A 7,977-nucleotide genomic window follows, 5' to 3' on the forward strand; every position below is an offset into this window, starting at 1 on the left:
AGAGCAGTCATACCTGACCCGTCTGGAATGACCACTGACAGACTTTATCCAGAAGCGACGGCACCACTCCCCCTAGAATGAGAGAGAAATACAGCATGACATGGAGGGTCAAGGGCCTCCCACAATCCATCTTTCCTCACATTACTGATTTTTTTCAATAGCATTTTGACCTTTTTTTACATTCAGATTTTTTTCACATTTAATAAAATCTTTTAATCAAATACATTAAAAATAAAACAAATTTAAAGAGCATTTCTGTAGAGAACAGCCTTGATGTTAAGCTTAGGGAGCCTGTCTTTTAGAAATTCTATTACTTAACACCTTGCACAGCCTCCCGACAGACTAACAAATATTTTTTTGGGAGAAATTGACTCACACACCGGAAGACACTAACGTTTATTTACGTTAGAGTATTTGAATAACAGTTTAATTTAACAGTATAAATCGTGTGACTTTGGAGTATTGGAAACTGACATGTTAAGAGATCAACTTGTGGAAAAATGTACACATAAGAGACTATAAATTGCTGCAGGAGGAAGGGCTGACTTTAAAAAGAGCTCTTACAGTCGCTAGAATTCATGAAGCAGCTCAAGCAGAATCAAGAATGCTTTCTGACCACAGTGACAAAGTGACACTGAACGGGGTGCTCGCTCAAACTTTACAAACAAAAGCCGAGCAGCAGGACGCAGAAATAGAAGAACAGGGGACGGCTGACATTACATGTTACAGGTGCGGACTAACAATGCACAAAGCAGATGAATGCGGAGCGTGAACAGCAAAATGTCTACACTGTAAGAAAACAGGACATTATGCACACGTCTGCAGAACATCACGTCCGAGTTTAAGGACAAGTATCTCTTTTATTGTTGTTGCTGCCTCCAGGCGATGTAAACCAGATTCAGAAAAAAATAATTTGAACAACATTATTCCCACATTTACTCGAAGGCGCGGTGACCAAGTGGTAAGGCGTCGGTCTCGTAAACCGAAGAGCGTGGGTTTAAGCCCCACCCGTGCCTGTTTCATTTGTCACCGCTTTCCTTTAGTTTCAAAGTCTTAAAAAACTCGCAATGTAGGGGTCTCAATAGTAAGAGGACATAACTGTCTCCAGTAATTAGTATTCGTGCATATCCTGCTTTGTTTTTCAGTCGACAAAGCTTGTCTCTCTTCACACCCATCTTCTGAATGATCGCCACAGCATTGGGAAGGAACATGCGCTTGGTACAGCCCCCCACTCCATGGTCTGATCACAAACAGATCGGGTGAGCTGTCAGTCCAGGTTGGAAGTAACGTTCGAAAGCACTAAAAATCTGACTTTGGAACGACAAGACCGTGTTTTTTTAAACGAGTAAACGATAAAATAATATACTGCCTGCAAGACTATGTCAAGTTCAAGTTCAAATTCAAGTTTATTGTCATTATACTCATATACAGGTATATGGTATAACGAAATGCTATTTAGCTAGCTCTCGGACATAAGTAGTACAAAGAAAAAAACACAGAGACAGAGACAACAGCCGATGTGCAAAAAACATCAACAGGCAGTGTGCAAAACAACAAAAAGGTAACAGGTTATGTGCAAAAACATGCATCAAAAGAATGAAATAAAGGGATAGAAATGATGGGGAGTGAGCTTTTGACATGTATGGTAGAGATAGATTTTCAATGTGTGTTTGGGTTTTTGGTAAGAAAGAAGGCACTGTGAGGTTCAGATCATAGGTGATAGGTGAGGTGAGAGTGAGAGAGGCTGGGAGTTTAACAGTTTGATAGTGCGGGGGATAAAAACTGTTTCTGAGTCTTGTAGTCCGGACCCGAATGCTCCGGTACCGTTTTCCATGTCATGCTAAACGTCACAAATTGTGTTCGTCCAGTCGTATCAATCGTCCTAAAATTACGGAAAATCGGATGCGACTGGTGCAATCACTACCCATTTCTTCAGGATAGTCGAGTGGTTTAAAACAGCAAATTCACAGATTCGTGTCTTTTAAGCTTTGTGTTTCGCTCTCCAAATAGAGGCACGGGTTCAAATCCCACTCCCGACAATCAGGCGTTTTACCCTGTCTTTTTTACCTGCCTTTACACTGTTTCAGTCTTGTTGTGCTCGCTGACAATCACAGTACGAGGGAAACGGAGAAACTGCTTAGCGGACAGAAAAAAGCTTCGTAAACAGGTGAATGTGATTAGCAGCAGTAAGGTATGCATTCAAATGTTTAAGGCTGATTTATAAAAGCAGCAGCAGAAAGGTGCAGCCTTTGTAAGAATTCGCGGGTTTTTATGCTGCTTGGACTTCTTTCAAACCTATGAAGTGACCCCCGTTTTATTTTCATTTTCAAACTTCAGAACCGAATAACGAAAAGGTTTCATGTGTGACAGCATTCCGTTGCAAATACCGTTTCCACGATGTATTCAGCGACGGGAATGAAATGTTTAAGTGCTGGCTCAAATGCGAGGAATTTCAGAAAAACCCGGAAAAGCAACGCTTGCAGTAAATGACAAATTTAAAGCGTGTAGTCAGCATGAACGGAACAACGCAATGCTCTGTAAAAACGATCTGAAGCCGCAATTACTCTTTTATCTCGGGCAGTTCATTCCGATACGATGTTTCCGCAGGATAAATGAAATGCCGAACTCCAAACATGTTGTTGCCATTATTATTACTCCTGCTGCTGTAGTTTTAAGCTTTAATCAGTGGGTATGTAATGTTGTAAAGGGGCTGGACTACTTTGTTCAGTCCAAATTCCATTATGTGAATTTATGCTTTTTTAATATAAGCATTAACAATACAATGCGTGCTCAAAAACTGTTACTTATTAGCTTAAGAAGCGGCAGTGTTTTGACAAAGTGTGGTATTCGAACAGAAAATGCTGAAGTGTTTAATACTTGCTTGTGAGCAGATCTCCCTCGATTTAGACAAACTCTTGTTCGGCCGATGATTTCAGATCAAAATCTGAATCAAGTGGAAAGAAAGCTGAATTACGCTGGGTACTGGGTATCACTGTTACGCCATCAGGTCATGCTAGGAGGATTGGGGGGATCAAATTGACACAGAGGGACCCAATGTGGGGGCTGAACCCACAGTTCTGAGATTAAGAGATTCATGCTTTATGGACTGCGCCTACATTATATAACTCTTGTGCTACAGCAGTAATGTTTCTGGGTGTGGATGAACATGACATAATAGGCTGACAGCAGGAACACGTGGCCCACAGGCAGTGACAGTATCACTATCACATTTGGCTGCAGTATATTGTGTTGAGAGCAGCAATAACTTTCCTGCAGAGATGGGAGTGCCTTTAATACAGCTCTTTCAATCGGACAGAGTAACAGGAACTGACCTAAAGTTTCGGCTGTGGATCCATCTCCACATGGGGGAAAGAGACAGTAAAATAGCGATGAAGAAACAGAAAGATTTGTGCTCGCTGCAAAGTAGGAAAGAGGTGGTCAGACACATAAAACAGCTTGGTGATAATTTGCAGCGACAGTTTTATGTTATTTAGTACACGGATTTCTCTCCATGTTCCTTAAGATGTGTAATTTGTATGTTGGTTGTACAGTATGAGAACAGTTTTAAAGTCCTGTCAATTGACAGTGGAGAGCTAGCTGGTGCACATCTTCAAGAAGACTCTCTTTAAGGCGATTACAAGTTTCTCGAACAAATTTGTGTCATATTTTTAAAATAGTTTAGCTAATGAGCAACGAGAGTATAACTGAATTCTCCCACCCTCCATTCGAAGATAAAACGCCATAAGCGAGTCTAAGTTTCCTTGAAGCTACTGATGTTCGCCATTATTGGACATTCTCGGATATTGACTAAGGAGCTCAATTTTTACTTGTTGTAGTTCAACATGTGCAAAACATTCGATCCCCTGCAAATATCGGCAAGGTCAGTGATATTCTCAACAATTTGTGCCATTGCAATTCGTGCAATTCGTGCCATACTTTTTCGAAATGTATTCTGACATGCCAGGATCAGGGGGTCATATTTAAAAAACTGGTGCCTTAAAATGTCTTGTACTTCAGGATTTTGATAGTCTGTTACATTGTCTTTCACACGTCGGTGACAGAACTGTGAGACATTTTCATAATCGGGGGGGAGGCCGTAGAAATAAGCAGAAAGTGCAATCACCTTTTCCCAGTGTAAGTCCGTGTTGTGGTGAGTTTTTAAAATTGGTTTGCGATTTTCTGAAATATATTTCATACAAAAATATAGTTTGGACAGTCGCTATTTGGATATTCCCTTTCAGTGAAGATGTCTACAGTTTTCCAGCCGGATTAGTACTGATCGAAGAGACCCATCTACAGGCGAAAGGCGACATAACATCACAGCAGCAGCATTTAAGGTGGGACGAAAAACACGCATAAGAAGCTGGCGAATAAGAAGCCAACTTCAGCCTCGTAGCAGACCCTGGGAGGCACGCTCAAAATAATCATCTTTCCCAGTACTTCAGAGTCTTATTTAGATCGCTTCACTGCAATTTTATTTGATTGATTGGAGATGTGAAGCCATCGAGCCTGAACTGCGCTTCACATTGAAAATTGAAGCCATTTCTCATGTTCTCTCAGTGTCGGGGAAGCAATTGCGTGTAAAGGAGGCGACTTGAAAATGAAACGTGTAATCACCTTACAGAGGGTCTTCACGACGGGGTGCGTCAGCTAGTTCTCCATTATTGTCACTTTACTGGACGTCTGAAGAAACCTATCTACAACGAAAATACAAACTGCACAGTTTAAGGCACATGAAGAGAAATCCGTGTGCCGATTGACTCAAAAATGTCGCTACAAACAATCTACCAGGCTGATTTACTTGTCCGACCACCTCCCTCCGTCCCCCTTTGCTGTTAGCACAATTCTTTCAGTTTCTTTTCTTGTATTCTCCTTGCTATTTCAGTGTTCCCCATGTTAATGGATCCACAACCGAAACCGTTTTCACCCTGTGTTTCTGCAGCGTCAGTCTGTATGAGGAGCACACTTTGCACAGCTCCAGTGGCGCAATCGGTCAGCGCGCGGTACTTATACAGCAGTGCACAGCGAAGTTATGCCGAGGTTGTGAGTTCGAGCCTCACCTGGAGCAGCGTCTTTAGCTACTGAAAGCAACTGTCAAGTTTAGATATTATTAGGTATCTGATGGAGATAAATTAACATCAAACGAAGAAGTAAAGGTTTACTTCGAGTCACAATCAAATAAGGCTCCACAGCTGAAACATTGTGTTTCCTTCTCTTTTCAGCATGGAATAAACCTTGACTTTTTCCTTTGAAGCCCATGCATTCTGACGCAGCTCCCTACTTAAATTACCATCAGCTGTGTACCTCCAGCTGACCTGTACACAAATATATGAGAGAGGTCTACTGAGACGAGAGGAGCACTGAAGACTTGAAAAAGCTCTCGCATTAGACTCTGTGTTTTTGTTGTTCCACAGATTTGTTTTTAATGTTCTTTTTCTTTTGAAGTTGTTGCATTTGTTTTTTTTTTTTTTTGTAGTTGTTAGACTACTACAGGGATTTACCTGGGTTCCTGGAAGACTTCTTGTTTTGTGTTTGTTGTGTTTTCGGGTTACAATTTTTTTTTTCTATTTATAGGACCCCACGCATTACTATGGGAGTAGATAACTTTAGTTCTTACATTGTACCTGAAATTACCACATAAACTACTACTCTGTTTCCCTTTTTTTAAAAGGCACAAGTGAAGTTTGTTTTTCCTTGCTGCTGATTGGTAGCTACAATGGGTCAATTGCAATAAACCCATATACAATAAACTCCACTGAAATTTGTCAGCAGCTCTGTACTAAACCTGTTCTCAATTGCAACAAACCTAAAATAACAGCTGCTGCCCGTTAGATGTTACTGCATTAGGAGTCTAGCTTAAACCACCTCTTCATAGGTTTTAAGCTACTTAGTAGCGGACTAAGCAGAACAATCGATCACATTAGAACTGTCTTGAATGTAATGGAAATAATGTACTCATTAAGTAACAAGCTTATGCACCACTTGCTTGAAAATTATTATTATATTTAACTAAAATTGCTTTCCAGACACCACAAATATTCACAATGAATGTTATCATTACACGTATTTACTAATAAAAGTGTTATTTATTAATAATTAAGTTCCATGTATATTTTTATTAGTAGCTGTATTACAAGTAATGCATATACAGTCTTTATTATAGTTAGTTTTCAGTTATCCTGGGGAGGGAAGAGAATGGAAATTAAGGAAATAAAAATTTAAAGGGCTTTTAAGTCTTCAATGTGTTCTGTCATAGCTGTGTGTTGTCATATCTGGGTGTTAGTTTAGTATATTTGTTGTATTATTTATTGTGATTTAACACTACACTTGTGTTTCTCAGGAGAAAGCAGTAAGATTTTGTTTTATTTGAGGGTACAGAAAATTGTATTGTACGGCCAAATGTAAGGTTACGTTAAGAAAGCATTATTGTTACCTTTTGCCATGTTATTTATTTAAGATGGTTCTTCAGAATAGTGTCCCTTACGTATCTGTGACTGTGGTCCAACAATAACGGTGCTGAAATAGCCGTAATGTGTGGGAGGAAGATGGAGATGGAACAGGAGGCTTATTCAGTCAATAGAAAGGTTGTGTAGGACTGAACACACTACGGTTATGGTACTGGGTTTAAGAGCATTACGATCCTACAGTCTCCTGATCCATAATCAGATGCGTTATCCAATGTACCACTGGCCCTTGTACCGCATTCCTCAAGTGCACCACTGTGAGCTTGCGCCGCTACAATAATACATCGCCCCAGTCCAAATTTTCTCAATTAGGTGCACGTTTTCTATGTGTATTTAGTTAATAAGTCTTTCATTTTGTCTGTTTTAAAAATTGCATCTCTTTAAAACAGACAAACGAGTTTATGTGTTGTGCTGAAATTCACACATGAGGGCATTCAAACGAAAGAAATCACAGAAAAGATATCGCGCTTAAAAAGAAATCAGAGTGGAGACGCTGGTGATAGAAAACAGAGCTTCATACGATGCATGAGATGCTTTACCTCTGAACTAAACTTGGCTCTTTAATCGTGTTAGGAAGAGTGTATAGTCAACAGTGTACATTTTAAAAATCAAAGCAAGATAATGAGACACGAATTGAATTTGGAACACGAGCCTCTCCTTCATTGTTTAATGAGCTTTTGATGAACATCTAAGTGAAAGACAAATTCACTATTTTCACTTTGTGATTAAAAAACACTTTTATCACACGTTAAGCACTCCTGATGGTGTCGAATAGTTCTCTTTTCTACCCTCATCATTTTTGAGGATCCCCAGCTAAAATATCTTTTTAAACTACAACAAAATTGCAATATTTTGAATACTATTTAAGTTTACATAGTCACATTCCCAGTGATATTGACTTAGGCGCTCAACTATTAACTTCTTGTAGTTTGACTTTAGCCAAAAGTTTGAAATCTCTGCAACTATCAGGATGCTTAAGGACATCCAAAGAAACCCCATCACATTTAGGGGAGACGGTGTTGAGGTCCGATTAATTTGAAATGCGTCTCTGGGGACTTTTGATTTACCAACGTTATGTTTAACTGAAGGATATGCAGACTGACCGTGCCATAAAAACTAACGCACATCACCTTTTTTCTACATTCACAGGTTTTTGGCTAAAGACAAAAAAATCGTTTTTGTTTCCTTGCCAGCTGGCAGTAATTCCTCTGCACTGACAAAACAGATGAGTATTTTATCTTTCGCAATTTGTATGGATTTTTTTAAAAACAAGTTGTTCCAAAAATTAAATGAACACTTCCTTTAAATTAAATGTAGAAGCATGTTGCTTTCCAAAATGATAAACTGTGTGGCAAGACAGGCACCACTGAGACTCAACCCCAGGATCTCCTGTTTACTAGGCAGGCACTTTAACCAACTAAGCCACAGCATTCTCTTAGCCTAGTGTTAATCCCGCATCAGCAGGGTCAGCTTGTCGGCACGCCCATCTCCATTTGGTGGTTTGAGCTGACGT

General features: G+C 39.8%; 2 non-coding genes across 2 annotated transcripts; both read left to right on the forward strand.

Annotated features, from left to right (window-relative positions):
• Window positions 1–944: 944 nt before the first annotated feature.
• Window positions 945–1,016, forward strand: trnat-cgu (transfer RNA threonine (anticodon CGU)). Its single transcript has one exon. It is a non-coding gene; the product is annotated as a tRNA-Thr (tRNA).
• Window positions 1,017–4,974: 3,958 nt separating this feature from the next.
• On the forward strand, window positions 4,975–5,068 carry trnai-uau (transfer RNA isoleucine (anticodon UAU)). Its single transcript has 2 exons — window positions 4,975–5,012; window positions 5,033–5,068. It is a non-coding gene; the product is annotated as a tRNA-Ile (tRNA).
• Window positions 5,069–7,977: the final 2,909 nt, after the last annotated feature.

The sequence above is a fragment of the Lepisosteus platostomus genome, chromosome 5 (assembly GCF_059453375.1).
Source record: "Lepisosteus platostomus isolate fLepPlt1 chromosome 5, fLepPlt1.hap1, whole genome shotgun sequence".
Classification (NCBI taxonomy): Eukaryota; Metazoa; Chordata; class Actinopteri; order Semionotiformes; family Lepisosteidae; genus Lepisosteus; species Lepisosteus platostomus.